The sequence below is a fragment of the Cimex lectularius genome, unplaced genomic scaffold (assembly GCF_000648675.2).
Source record: "Cimex lectularius strain Harlan isolate CLEC.00 unplaced genomic scaffold, Clec_2.1 scaffold34, whole genome shotgun sequence".
NCBI classification, from domain to species: domain Eukaryota; kingdom Metazoa; phylum Arthropoda; class Insecta; order Hemiptera; family Cimicidae; genus Cimex; species Cimex lectularius.
Genome location: NW_019392635.1, coordinates 2302864 through 2317307, shown reverse-complemented (window position 1 = coordinate 2317307; position 14444 = coordinate 2302864). Strand labels below are relative to the sequence as shown.

Genomic DNA, 14444 nt, shown 5'->3' with positions numbered 1-14444 from the left:
GAGAGAGAGAGAGAGAAATGAGATGAGTTGAGATGATAAAGAGAGAAACAGAAAAAAGAGATGAGATGAGATGAGAAAGAGAGAGAAAGGAAAAGAGAGAAATGAGATGAGATGAGAAAGCAAGAGAAAAATGAGAGATGAGACGAAATGAGGTGAGAAAGAGAAAAAGAAATGAGAGATGAGATGAGAAAGAGAGAGAAATGACATGAGATGAAAAAGAGAGAGAGAACTGAGAGATGAGATGTGAAAGTAAGAGAAAATTGAGAGATGAGACGAGATGAGATGAGAAAGAGCGAGAGAGAGAGAGTGAGAGAGATGATATAAGATGAGATGATAAAGAGAGAAAGAGAAATGAGAGATGAGACGAGATGAGATGAGAAAGAGAGATAGTAATAAGAGATGAAATAAGAAAGAGAATAGAAGAAGTATAAAAACAAGATGCATCCAATTATATGCATCTTGTAAGTAACAGAAGTCTTTTGATACAAGTCAAGATACAAGTCGTTTAATAAAAATATGTGTATATAAGTAGAGATATTTATAGACAGGGAAATAGGATAAAATAGGAAAGAGTGAGTGAGTGAGTGAGAGAGAGAGAGAGAGAGAGAGAGAGAGAGAGAGAGAGAGAATAAGTCAGTGAGAGAGAGTGAGAAAGGTTTTACTGGAAAGTATAATTGCAAGTTTTTCCGACAGATATTTTAAAACAATAGAAAATAATAATTGTTCTTATTTTTTGTTTTTTTGAACTAAAGAACTGAGTAAAGCTCGACAGCCATCCTTGTCATTGTTCCATGTATTTTCCAAAGGGAGGCCAACCGGTCATTATATCCGAATGTAAAAATAATATGAATAATGAGAAAGAGCGTTAAAACTGTCCTTATCTCCTCCAAAAGAACAATAGGATCCTCAATGTCGCACATTAACATATTATATTAAACTGTAAGCAACCGCGGAGTCGAGGAAGAAGAATTAAGAGAAAAAAAGAAGTAGAATAAAGAGCCCGAAGGCTCGAGTCCCATAATAACAGTCCTATGACCATAATATACAGCCTAGTCATTTACCAAAACATAATTGCCCCAAGTTGAATAATAACCCTCAATCAGGAGTATAATTACCTACCTTATTAGTAAGTATTATATTCATTTAGCCTAGTCTTTCAATTTTACTCCTTGAGACAGTCTGATCCCAGTTCGATAACGTCGAGCAGATATTTTCCTTCTGATACTCCGTATTCTACTTAGACAACCACGGAATCTCCTGCCATATTTATTTGTAAAATATTTTTTTTTGTTTACAGGCCCATTTTGATGAAGTGGCCCATGTGGATAAAGTTGAGTGAAGTGACCTGTGTTTTTATTACTTACTCTGTGTTTCACAGTCAAGTGTGTTTGTGTCATGTTTCAAAAATGGCCGCTTCAAACGACTCGACAATATGATCATACGTAAGTAATTATTGACTTTTTTTAACATTGTATTTTATCCACATTCTTAATCCAGTAAATGTAGCAAACTTCAGAAACTTAATTTTATGCTTCTTAACAATAAAACAAAACGACTTTTTTTAATAAGATTTGCGATAAAAGCTGTTCCAATACAAGGAATCCTGCGAAGGTTTCACATTCTGGAAATATGAGAAATAAATAAATTGTTCCTCATTGCTAAACGTTAGAAAAAAGACTCGAAAATATGGCACCGATGGAAACAAAACAAATATTTACGAAATTATTCCATATAGTTTCTGTCAGTGTTCAATAATTCTTTTTGGAATGAGGTAAGGTAACGAGTTCACGAAAATTAGACCAAAGCGAGCCGGCGTCCCACAAGGGAGCGTTCTTGGTCCCATCCTTTATATCATCAATATTGGTGACCTATCTGCCTACCGCAATACCATCATCACCACCTAGGCGGACGAAGCTCAATTTTGACTCTAACTCGAATCCCATCCAACCGAGAACACTCCATTCTAGTCAAATACTTAGACAGCAGACGGACATGGAATCCTCAAAGAAGACCTAACCAAAAACTTGGACAACTACGAAGACTTCTCGGACCGGAATATGTTTTGACCGTCAACACTAAACTAACTTTTTACAAGACTACTGCAACAAAACATTTAGTCAACTGTGAGATTCTTGCGAAGAAAACATATTTATTTATTATCTCAGATATATAATTAATAGATATTATAATGCTATAGGTATTAAAAATGAGGAATAAGGCCAATTTCAAAGAATACGTGTTAAAAAATATGAATTCATTGAGGATGACTGTGAATTTATATTTTTTTGGAGTTTGATAGTGATCACTCAGAAGTGAAGTGAAGAAGAAACCAAAACAATTCACTTCATAATCTGACGTTCTTCTGGGTTTACAGGGTGTCTTTTTTGATAGCTCGGCTGAATTTCTCTAAAATAGATAACGTCATCGAACACCAAAAAATACGTATTTAATATTTTTAAATTCTTACTGCTTTTTAAAATATTTGTTGTCAGGATAATTTACAGCCAGTACAACTTTAAAATATCGACCGAGAACGCATACTTTGAACCAGTGTTTTAAAGGAATTTCTATACAGAAAATGAGGGAGCAATTAGATTTTAAATTGCTCGAGGAACAAGAAAGTTACTGTACAGAAAGTGAAAAGAAATATCTTAATTTCGTTTCTATTGTTATTTTCAACTTTTAGAGACGTCATTGTTAACAATGCCTGTTGAAAAATATAAAATAACAAAACATTCTATTCGAGAGGGAACTTATTGAACTGAATTTTTTGGTTATATGGAGATCGTCAAATGCGGTCTGGTGTGACTTAGGTTTTAGAAAAACATTTTCTTCATCATGCCAACGTTTTGAACGTTATTGAGATCATCTTCAGGGCTCAATGTGTTGAGAGTGCCGAAACGTTGGCACGATAAAGAAAATGATTCTCTGAAACCTACATCACACCAGACCGCATCCCACGATTTCTGAATAATTATCGATTAACGGTTACTAATCACCACACATTATTAATTATATCAAATCGCAGCCCCCCCGCCGTTGTGCCCAAATACTTAACACGACATGCAAGAATGGCACAATTACACAGAAGACAAACACTTTGAGAAGATGATCTCAATAAAGATCGAAACGTTGGCACAATAAAGAAGATGTTTTTCTGATACCTACATCACACCAGACCGCATCTCACGATTTCTGAATGATAATTCAGATAAATTATTAAAAGTATTTTACATTGTATTTATTTTGTGTGGTGTAGAGTTACCTTAGTTGATGATTATTTGGAGATCGTGAGTGCGGTCTGGTGTGACGTAAGTTTTAAAAAAACATTTTCTTTATCATGCCAATGTTTCGATCTTTATTGGATGGACTGAAAACTGTTTGTTTTCAGTGTAGATGTGTCATTATTGTGTGTCGTGTTGAGAATGCTTATGATGATCTCAATAAAGATCGAAACGTTTTCACGATAAAGAAAATGTTTTTCTAAATCTACGTCACACCAGACCGCATCTGACGATCTCCAAATAATCATTGTATTCATTTTTATTTTTAAATTCATACTATTTTTATACTATTTGCAAAAGACTTCTTGGCCCCTGTCTTTCAGCCTTTCGTGAAAGGGTTCCAGAAATATATTTGAAGAAAGGGCGGGTTCAAACTATGATAAACTTCCCTGAAACCTTTAGGAACTTTTTTTTACAAAAAATATCAAGTTTTACAAAATTTTACTGACTTTCGACTGAAATGTTAGAATTCTGTTTGGGGTTAATTATTTGGCAGTGCTTCGGAGAGTTAGTCCAGATGGCAATGTTCTTAACATTTTTATTTTAAATTTAAATAAACGATAAGTTAGTTAGAGTAATCTATTGTAAATTCGATCTCTTGCAGACGGTATTGGAGTTAGAATGTTGACTAATAAAATAAAGTTTAAATTGCAGTATTTTTGTCCTGAAGCTTGATGTTATCTGGAGAAAAAGACCTTTAACAAATCAGCTTGTCTCAATTGGGGGGGGGGATGTGTCAAATTGTTAATTACGTGGGATTAAAATACGAGAGAAATGTACAACGGGGGGGATAATAAAATAGGAAATACCACCTTGTCAAATGGATTAGCATTAGAGTTTATCACCTGGATATGAAAATAAGTGATAATTTGAGGTGTGTAAGTGTTTTGGGGTCGGAACAATCTAGCCGTTCATAAAGTTGAAGAGTACTGACAGTGGAGGCGAGAAGTCTGTAATTTACAGGTGGTGCCCACTTGTTAGTCCTCCAACGCCGACGATTTAAGATACTTTTCGAGCCGGGGCTTCGGCGGTTTTAAATTCATACCGGATTTGGGTAATTTGAAATGGGAAAAACGCCTAGATTTGACGATTTCGAATCGGAGAAGCCAATAAAGGATTGCTATAAAGCGAAGTTAGACCATTATTTGAGCCCGACAGGTGTTCCTTTGTATCGCTTTCTCATCACAACACTATTCATCAATAACTTCTCTTCTTCAAATGCAGCTCCGAACAAATTGCTTAATAAAAACATGAAGCAATCTAAACCAATAGATTTTATGGCTAAATCAAAGGAACTGATGTACAATATAAATCCATTTATGTTTTAGTGGTCAATTGACCAAGTTATGTTTCTTTCAATTAATTATTCTTTGTATGTAAGGTCTTGGTTGAGATAAAAAAGTCAGTGTCTCGAGGACGATTCGAACCCACAACCTTCGGCTAAATACGCCGCTGCTCTACCACTTGAGCCATCGTGACTTCACCGCCTTAGGCATAACATAAATGGATTAATATTTAATAAGCAAACGAAGTACCATATCACTAAAAGCTCCCCGTGGCCACTTCATAAGTCGCTGAGAATCGAATCCTGATTACACGACATTTGAAAATGGCAAAAACGAGGGAAAATAAGAAAGCTTGTAGGTTGAGATGAAGAGTTGGTGTCCGAGAGGATTGAAGTCACGATAGCTCAAGAGGTAGCGGCGTATTTAGCCGAAGGTCGTGGGTTCAAATCCCCCTCGTGACACTGCCTTTTGCATTTCAACCAACACCTTACATAAAAAGAGTAAGTACAATATAAAATTCAATATTATTATTAGTTATGTTGAAATATTATTATTTTAGTTAATTCACTTTTTCCCTAGTCAGATATTTCAGCCAGTAAGAGTTTGTTAAACCAATGGTTTTCTAAGTTTTTCGTTTTTACTATTGTAATTTTTATAAAATAATAGCCTAGCCTGGCCGACTGCGCTAAATTGTGAGTTATTTCCTTAAATGGATGAACCTTAGTTTGGTCGTAACTTATCATTCTCGACTACTGGTTTTTATGTTCAATCATTAGCTTTGTGAAGATTTTTCCGTTCTTTTATCTACGTACTGTTCAACAATAACGTAAGCTCACTGCTAAACTGTGCAATATTTTTTTAAGTATGCGAGTTAGTTTAGATGTATCTCATCATTCTGGTCTGGTAGTTCATTGCTTTTTCATTCATTAGTGTCGTAAAGATTTTCCCGATCTTTGTATGTACTTTTCAACAATAAAACAGCCCAACTAACTGTTAAATTGTAACTGTTGTATTGTAAAATATTTTTTGATGTTTGCGCGGTTATGAACCTGTAGTTTGCTCATCTCTCATTGTCCTAGCCAGTTGGATTTAGTCAAATCAATAGTTTTGTGAAGTTTTCCAGTTTTTAATAATAGCTTAGATGGGCTGAACCTTATAATTCACCGAACAAATTATTCTGAGATATTTTATTTAGGAATGCAAGTTGATGAACATTAGTTGAAATATTGCTTGCTGTCCATTAGTTTGGTGTTTAAAAAGGTTTTTTCGTTTGTCGAACTTTTTGTAATAACACTTTTAGCTGACTGCTAAATCATCATGAGTTATTTTTTTGAAATATGTAAAGTGAAGACCTGTAGTTTGGTTGTATCTGATTTTCCTCGTCTTCCTATATTGGCTGGTTAATTTCTTTTTCTAAACCATTAACTTAGAACTTAATAAGTACAGAACTTTTCGGTTTCTGTACGAACTTTTCTTTAAAAGCGTAGCCCAGCTGATTGTAAAACTAAGAGATTTTTATTTAAATATGTAAAGTGATGAACTTGTAGTTTGGCCGACTTCAATCATCTTTGTCTGCCTGTATTCGCTGGTTCTAAACAAATTTTGTAAATCGTTAGTTTTGTCAAACATATCCGTTTTTTATTAATCTTATTTAATAATTACACATTATTGATGACTGCTAAATTATTGTGAATTTTTTTTTATTGAAGAAGTTGGTAAACCATATATATTGATTATGTGGTAGGGACATTTTCCCGCCAGGTACTTCGTAATAAAAGCAACAAACTATATAACTAATTTATTATTATTTAAAAAAAAGATTAAGTAACGTTACAATCCAACAAAAGTAGAAAACCGTCTAACAAACTAAAAATTATGCCCCCTACGAGATCAACGAATGCTGTAGTGAGTTAATGCCGGTGCATGATTTTATAATTTCTAAAATAAAAGGTAAAATGTTTTTATTCGTCGTCGGCCGGTTTAAAATTATTCGAAAAATTTACCAAATATACGTATGTGTTTGGATGTTGTATTTATTTAATATATCTTAATAATCAACACAGTTTAATTAGAACGCTTGTTTCTCATTTGATACATTATTTCATTTTTCCGGTTACTGTTTTTCATGTTTTTCATTAGTATTTATTAATATTTATATTTTTTCTCTCAAATTCTGATTTTTAAAACGTGAATATTTATATTTTCCTATCTATAAAACAAAAATTCCTTATTTTTTCGTTGAAGTAAAGGAGGATTAAGGAGTCCCTCCATTCGCGCTAATTAATTACATCCACACTCCCAGAGTATTCGACTGCCCTCGAGGTCTTCCATACCAATAATTTACATACACTCATTCATATTCTTTTCATTCAAGCCAATAAATACAGACAGACAAAACATATATATCTCATTATAATTTTTAAATAAATGGCACTTAATTTTATGTTAATCCATTATATTTCGTAGTCTGATTGACCAAATAACTTCTTTCAATTAATTAATCTATATGTAAGGTATTGGTTGAAATGAAAAAGTTAGTGTAACGAGCGGGATTCGAACCCACGATCTTCGGCTCAATGCGCCGCTGCTCTAACCACTCGAGCTATCGTGACTTCGATCCACTCGGACACGAACTCCCCATTTCAACCTACATTTCGAATTTTCACTCTTTTTTGCCATTTTTTAAATGTCGTGTAATCAGGATTCGATTCTCGGCGACAAATGAAATGGCAACGGAAAGCTCCAAGTCCGATTGACCAAGTAACTTCTTTCAATTAATCAATCTTTTTGTAAGGTGTTGGTTAAAATGAAAATTATGAATTTTATGTTAATGCTGCCAAATTTGAAATATATTTTTCCGTGCTAAAAACTTACACACACACGGAACAAACCGTCGTCATTGACTTTTACCAGTGCGTACATTTAGGGCAGACGGGAGAGAAAACTCACCAACACAACCATTAAAAATTTCATTGGCTGAAACTAGTTTTTTTTTTTTTTTTTTTTTTTTGGCATTGACCTTTTGTCTTCAGCCATGTTTGTTATTATTATTATTTTTTTAAATTTGTTCGTTATAAATTATTTATATGCTGCAACGAGTTCGTTTGACAAAATCGACCAGGGCCCGATAAACATCGAAGTCTTCTGTACATATTAAGAATTTATAATTATAAGGTTTTGCTATTTCGCACTGGTCTATCTCACCGAACATAGTCTTCCTTTCTTCATCATATTTTCTGCAATGCCATACTATATGTTCCGCATTATCTACTAGGTTGCATACGGTACACAGATCACTGTCTTTCTTTCCTATCATGTGTAAGTATGCATTACAGATGCAGTGGTTTGACCGTAGTCTGCCTATTGTAACAATGGCTTGCCTTTCAAACGTTTCTTTGGTGAACCAAGGAACGCATCCGACTTTCGGAAAGATGGATTTATACCATTGTCCAGTGCTTGATGATTTATATCTATTCTGCCACTGTGCAATCGGTCTACTTTTGATAACATTGATGGCATCGTAATGGGATATTTTCAACACTTTTTCTATCTCTGGTTTTTTGGTAGCTGACTTGGCCAAATCGTCGGCTTTCTCATTTCCTTTCAATGAACAGTGGCCTCTTACCCATAAGAATAGAATTTGCTTTCCTTTATACCGGAGATCATTTATGAAACTAGTTCGAGAATGATTTTGGTTAATCAGACTTACCACAGATGTTAGATTATTAAATAAAAAAGTGCGGAAACCAAAAAACATAATTATAACAAAAATCTTTAAGGTACGAATTTGTCTCTTTTCTGTTGATTTATTTAAAAAAAGAGGAAAATTTGACTCCTGTCCTAAAATCTATTAGAAAGTAAATGTAACGCTGTCACCGTAAATCCATAAAACAGTCTACTCTCAATTTTGTACAGATTTTTATTGCCCAACTGTTTGTTGAAAGACCGCTTTACCACAGTAAAAACGAAAGAGAGAGAGGAGAGAGAAAGAGAGAACGGAAAAGGGAAAAACGATAAAAATGTCCAGTTTGACCCAATGCCCTCCATAACGTTCTTGTACCTTGGAAGAGCAAACGGTTCAACACAAATTTAATCGTGCTATTAATTTTCAAAAACATATATTGGCAACGTGGGTCCGAGATTTAAAAAAAATTCTATTCTTTCGATGTCAGTGATTTTAAAAGACGGACAGCCGGCCCTCTGACTGAAGTGATGATGATAGGCCGTTTCTATGTTAGCACCTCTTCGGAATGGGTTTTGACGCACGAACATTATGATTAATGCTGGGGCCATATGTTCTTCAAAACGAATACGTGAACGATTCCTTTGAACATTAAAAAAATGATAAAGAGGAAATACCTTTTTGAAAACATACCTGACATATTTAAAAAAAATCGATTTCTTGTAAACAAATGACATGGTGGGAAATATTTTTATTGTTATTATTAATTTAATAATAAATATGGTCTAAGAATGATAGTTTATAGACTGTCTTAGAACAATTGAACAAAAATATCTATTAGTAGTTCATAACGAAAAACACTAAATATAAAAAATATACAAAATTATATCTATAGGTTTTTTTAACATAGACTAAATAAAAAAAATTAAAAATCAGCTTCAACCGGCAACAGTAATCCAAGAGAGACAATTTTTTAATCGTTAAATTATATTAAACACATTTTATTAAAGAAAAATAATGCTTGAAATTGTTTTTCATATAAGGCAATATATTAATTTTTCTTATCATAAAGGGAAAACGTTCTTTTTGGAAATCAACCATACGCAGATGGGGCAATTGACTCTTGTATTCTTCATTTTCATTTTTAAAAGGGACCCATACATTTCGGCGCATTTATAACTGGGCATTTGCAATTAACGTCTTATCCATGTACATTTTGCGCTAGGGCCGCTGAATAATTTGTTAAATAATAATTTGAAACGACGTGAAACTGCTAAGTTGCGAGAACAGACTGGCCGTCAAGTTATGAAACCGCGGAAGATTAAAAAGGATGTCACACTGATTTGTTGTGAAGAGTCGTGACCAACTCGTTACACGTAAATTCAGCGTTTCTCGACTTAAATAGAACCGCAAGCCGCTTGCAATTTAAAAGTTAAAGATTTATACTAAACGCTTAAATATATTTCAATAAATTATGTTCAAAATAACAATTATAACTGGATTGATTCTATGGTGGTCGCCTATCGGACGTCTCAAAATAAAAGACATTCAGACAAAAAAGTAGGTTAATCATAAACGCAGTTATCACTAAAAAAAATAATAATAATCCAAAATCCATTATATTTAGTGGTCTATTGACCAAATTATTTCTTTCAATTAATTATTCTTTTTATGTAAGGTTTTGGTTGAAATGGAAAAGCTAGTGCCACGAGCCGGATTCGAACCCACGACCTTCGTCTAAATACGCCGCTGCTCTACCACTTGAGCTATCGTGACTTCGATCCACTTGGACACCAAAATGAAAAATCAAAAATGGCCAAATCAAAGGAATTGATGTACAATATAAATCCATTTATGTTTTAGTGGTCAATTGACCATGTTACTTCTTTCAATTTATTATTCTTTTTATGTAAGGTCTTGGTTGAGATAAAAAAGTCAGTGTCACGAGCTGGATTCGAACCTACGACCTTCGGTTAAATGCGCCGCTGTTCTACCACTGGAACCATCGTGACTTTACCGCCTTAGCCGAAGGTCGTAGATTGGAATCCCCCGCTTGACTCTGACTTTTTTTATCCCAACCCAAGACCTTACATAAAAAGAACAATTAATTGAAAGAAGTGACTTGGTCAATTGACCATTAAAACATAAACGGCTTAATATTTAATAAGTAAAAGGAGTATCACTTCACTAACAGCTCCCCGTGGCCACTTCATAAGTCGCTGAGAATCGAATCCTGATTACACGACATTTGAAAATGGCAAAAAGAGGGAAAATTCGAAAGGTTGTAGGTTGGGCTGAGGATTTGGTGTCCGAGTGGATCGAAGTCACGATAGCTCAAGTGGTAGAGCAGCGGTGTATTTAGCCGAAGGTCGTGGGTTCGAATCCCGCTTGTGACACTAGCTTTTTCATTTCAACGAAAACTTTACATAAAATTCACTAGTTTTCGAAATCCGCTTGACCGAGTAACATATATAAGTAATATATAACTAATATATTTCAATTATTTAGGTTTTTAGCTGAGATAAAAAAATCGGTGTCACGAGCGGGATTCGAACCCACGACCTTCGGCTAGATACGCCGCTACTCTACCACCTACGCACGATAGCTCAAGTGGTAGAGTAGCGGCCTATCTAGACGAAGATCGTGGGTTCGAATCCCGCTCGTTGCACTGACTTTTTTATCTCAGCTAAAAACTTACATAAAAAGATTACTTATTCGAAATGTTGTAAAAATTAAGAATTTGAATTGTTACATTTATTACAAACTTTTTTCAGGTCAGGAGCCTGGTTAGGAGAGGAGAGGAATAACCATTTTAAGCAGCATCAAGAAAGGGGTTATTTTCTAGGAAATCATTACAGTAAGTTAATAGTGTAGTTATGGTGTTTTTTCTTTATATGATTGCCAACCGTCCATTTACACGGTTCAGACCTTTTGATTATCGCTGACTGCAGTTTCCGTCAATGATCCGCAGCCAAGAGGAATGATGGACTCTTTGTCTCCCTCTTTCTTCTCACTTATATAAATATATAGCGAGAGCTGGAACGGCCGGACACTGCCATTAGCTAATCTGGTCTTCCTCTAGTTTATGTCTCGCCTCTGACATCACCGTTTCACCAAATCTAGACACATATCTCTCCGTATCAGACGGACTGATCTAATGCCTCCGCTGTTAAACATATGCATCTCCGATGAAAGGGGGAGACGGTGATTTGATTTGCGTCGAACCTCTTAGAAATCCGATTTCAAAACAGCGGAAAGACCCGGTCAAAGGTCAGTTGTTAAATAGAAATCGGACAAACTGTTAACATACGGTTGGAGGGAAACCTCGTGACTCGTAAGCCCGTAGAACTTCCTCTCTCGAATTTAATAACGTTAATTGAAGCCCTCCTAATTCCTACGGTTCACAACTTGATTCATCGAATGATTCAACAGGAAGATCAACTCATACCACCCACCGTTAAATAGATAATCCACCTAAAGGTGTACCATATGTCACGAAACATTTTTATCATCCGTACTTGTAACAGGCAATTAATTATAACTTTCTATAAATTCTGTGTTAACATAAGTTATATATATTATTATTTGATAAAACTTTTACAGAAGTAGAGGTTTTGTATTTTTCTACAACGATTCTGCTGCATATAAAGCATCAATCGGTTTTTATAGGAGAAAAAGGATGCAGATGCTCATGCAATCATTGAACCGCTGCTCATTAAGAGTTTTTATGAGTAAAGGTTAAAAGTTAAAATAAGAGGAACTGCCATGTCACAAATGTCCGTACATATTTCACCTCTCTGCGGAAAATTAAGGTTCATTTTCGTGCTGTGGTCCTTCAAGTTAAATCTTATTGCCCCAGAGGTTTTGAAGGAACAATTTTAAACTTGCTTTAAAATGAAAATATTAATCTGTATACCAGTTATAATTAATGTCTCCATTATATAATATATGATATATTTATGAAAGGTATTGGTCGAGATAAAAAAGTCAGTGCCACGATCAGGATTTGAACCCACGATCTTCGGCTATGATATAAGAACTAATAGTATTTTTCATTATTTGTTTAATTTAATTTTTTAGGGAAAAAGAAATCAAAATAATCTNTTTTTTATTTTTAAATTTTATATTATTTAAATGTTTTTACTTTACAACGCACGTTTTGGAACTTAAAATAAATTTCACTTCAATAAAAATATTTATTTAGAAATCGTGAGATGCGGTCTGGTGTGATGTAGGTTTCAGAGAAACATTTTCTTTATCGGCCAACGTTTCGATCTTTATTGAGATCATCTTCAGGGCTCAAAGTGTTTGTCTTCTGTGTAATTGTGCCATTCTTGCGTGTCTCTCTTGAGTGACACTCTCGACACGACACGCAAGAATGACACAATTACACAGAAGACAAACACTTTGAGCCCTGAAGATGATCTCAATAAAGATAGAAACGTTGGCACGATAAACAAAATATTTCTCTGAAACCTACATCACACCAGACCGCATCTCACGATTTCTAAATAAATATCGATTAACGGTCACTAATCACCACACATTTCAATAAAAATATAATTCACAAGAAAATAATATAATTTAACTTATAATCAAGCGTAAATGGAAAATGGAAAATTAAAGGAAAACATCTAAATACCTTTTGAAATAACCATCTTATTTCCCGGGCGTAGGAAAAGTTATCTTTCTTTCTGATCCTTTGTCCCATCATGTTCCAACAAGGTTGTTTGTGTTTTAATGGTTGATTAAATTTCCCTATGTTCCCTTAAATTTAACTATATTTGTTCTAATTCTATTTTTACACCTTTTTATTTATTTATTATCAACTTAATCAATATTATATTATTACTAATTTATTATTATTTTTAATTCATTCTATTTTTTAATCATCTAGGGGATGTTACACATATGTTAAAATTTTAACTACAAATTAATTAGATGAAGTAGATGTACCCTGTAGAACCCCGGTGAGTCCTATTTCATGAAGGAACTTGATTAGTAGGCCCGATTTCAGTGGTTGAATTTCTTCTACGGTCACATTGTACACCCCAAAGCCAAAGCACTTCTTCCTGCGGGCAAGTGTAGTATCATTTGTTAGTAGGTGTGTTGGTGTCTCCTCTGCCTCTTTGCAGAATCTGCATGTGCAGTCCTGGATTATTCCAATTTTCTTTAAAAGTCCATTTAGTTTCCAGTGTCCTGTTAAGAAGCCTCTTAGGATTCGCAGTTTTTTTCATGCTTCCTTGGTTACATTCCGTTACTTCTTTCCTTCCGAAATTTGTTAGGAGGTTCTTGGATTTTCTTTTTGCTCTTCTGTCTGAGGCACTTATTATAGTGTGGGTTCCTATGTCTCCGAAGTGCTCAGGCCCTATCAGAGGTATAGCAGCTCCTTTCCTTGCAAGGGTTACCGCTTTCTCGTTGCCTTCTACTCCCATGTGTCCTGGGACCCGGCAGAGGCTGACTTTGTTCTGCGTACCTAATAAGTTTAATTTGGTTTTGCAGTTCAGCACTATCTTTGGACTATTGGCTCTCTGTCATGATAGCAATGTTCTTGTTTTTGTACCCTCTATTCAGGCTGAGTTGAGTAATTTCTCGATTGCGTGAATCTCAGCTTGGAAGATACTGGTGTATTTTCCCATGGGTTCTGATTATTTGGTTCCAGGACCGAATACTCCTGCCCCTGTACCTTCTTGTGTTTTAGATCCATCTGTGTACCAAAGGATGGTGCCATTCTTGAAGGAGGTGTTTCCCTCTCGTTCCTATTCTTTTTTGGCACCTAGATTTATTTGGAAGTTTTGATTAAATTCAAACATCCTGTTCATGTCGTCTCTTTGAGCCATGATTATCGGTTGGTCTTTCATTATTTTGTTGCTATCTCTCCATTTTAGTTTTATTCCTGTTGCAGGTTTCTCTTTGATAATACTAATGATGGTTTTCTGTGCTGTCCTCGTTACCATGTGGTGTAGGGGGTTAATCCCAATACTTTTTCCATACTAACTGTGGGACATGTTCTCATTGCTCCCGGTATGCAGATGCATACAAATCTCTGTATTTTTGTGAGGTCTTTTCTTTTAGTTACATGTTCTGCTTTATCGGCTCAGGCTACAGCTCCATACGCAAGTATGGATATCATGGTGTACATCCAAAGCAGGGTTTCCAGTCTACATCCCCAGTTCCTTCCTGCTATTCTTC

At 34.9% G+C, this 14444-nt stretch overlaps 1 long non-coding RNA gene across 1 annotated transcript in view; it reads left to right on the top strand.

Annotated features, from left to right (window-relative positions):
* Nucleotides 1-11110, top strand: part of LOC112126577 — an 84955-nt gene extending 73845 nt beyond the window's left edge. Inside the window, exons 2-3 of the long non-coding RNA XR_002910088.1 lie at nt 1298-1442; nt 11027-11110. This is a non-coding gene — a long non-coding RNA (uncharacterized LOC112126577). The remainder of the gene's footprint in view (nt 1-1297; nt 1443-11026) is intronic.
* The last annotated feature ends 3334 nt before the right edge of the window (nt 11111-14444 follow it).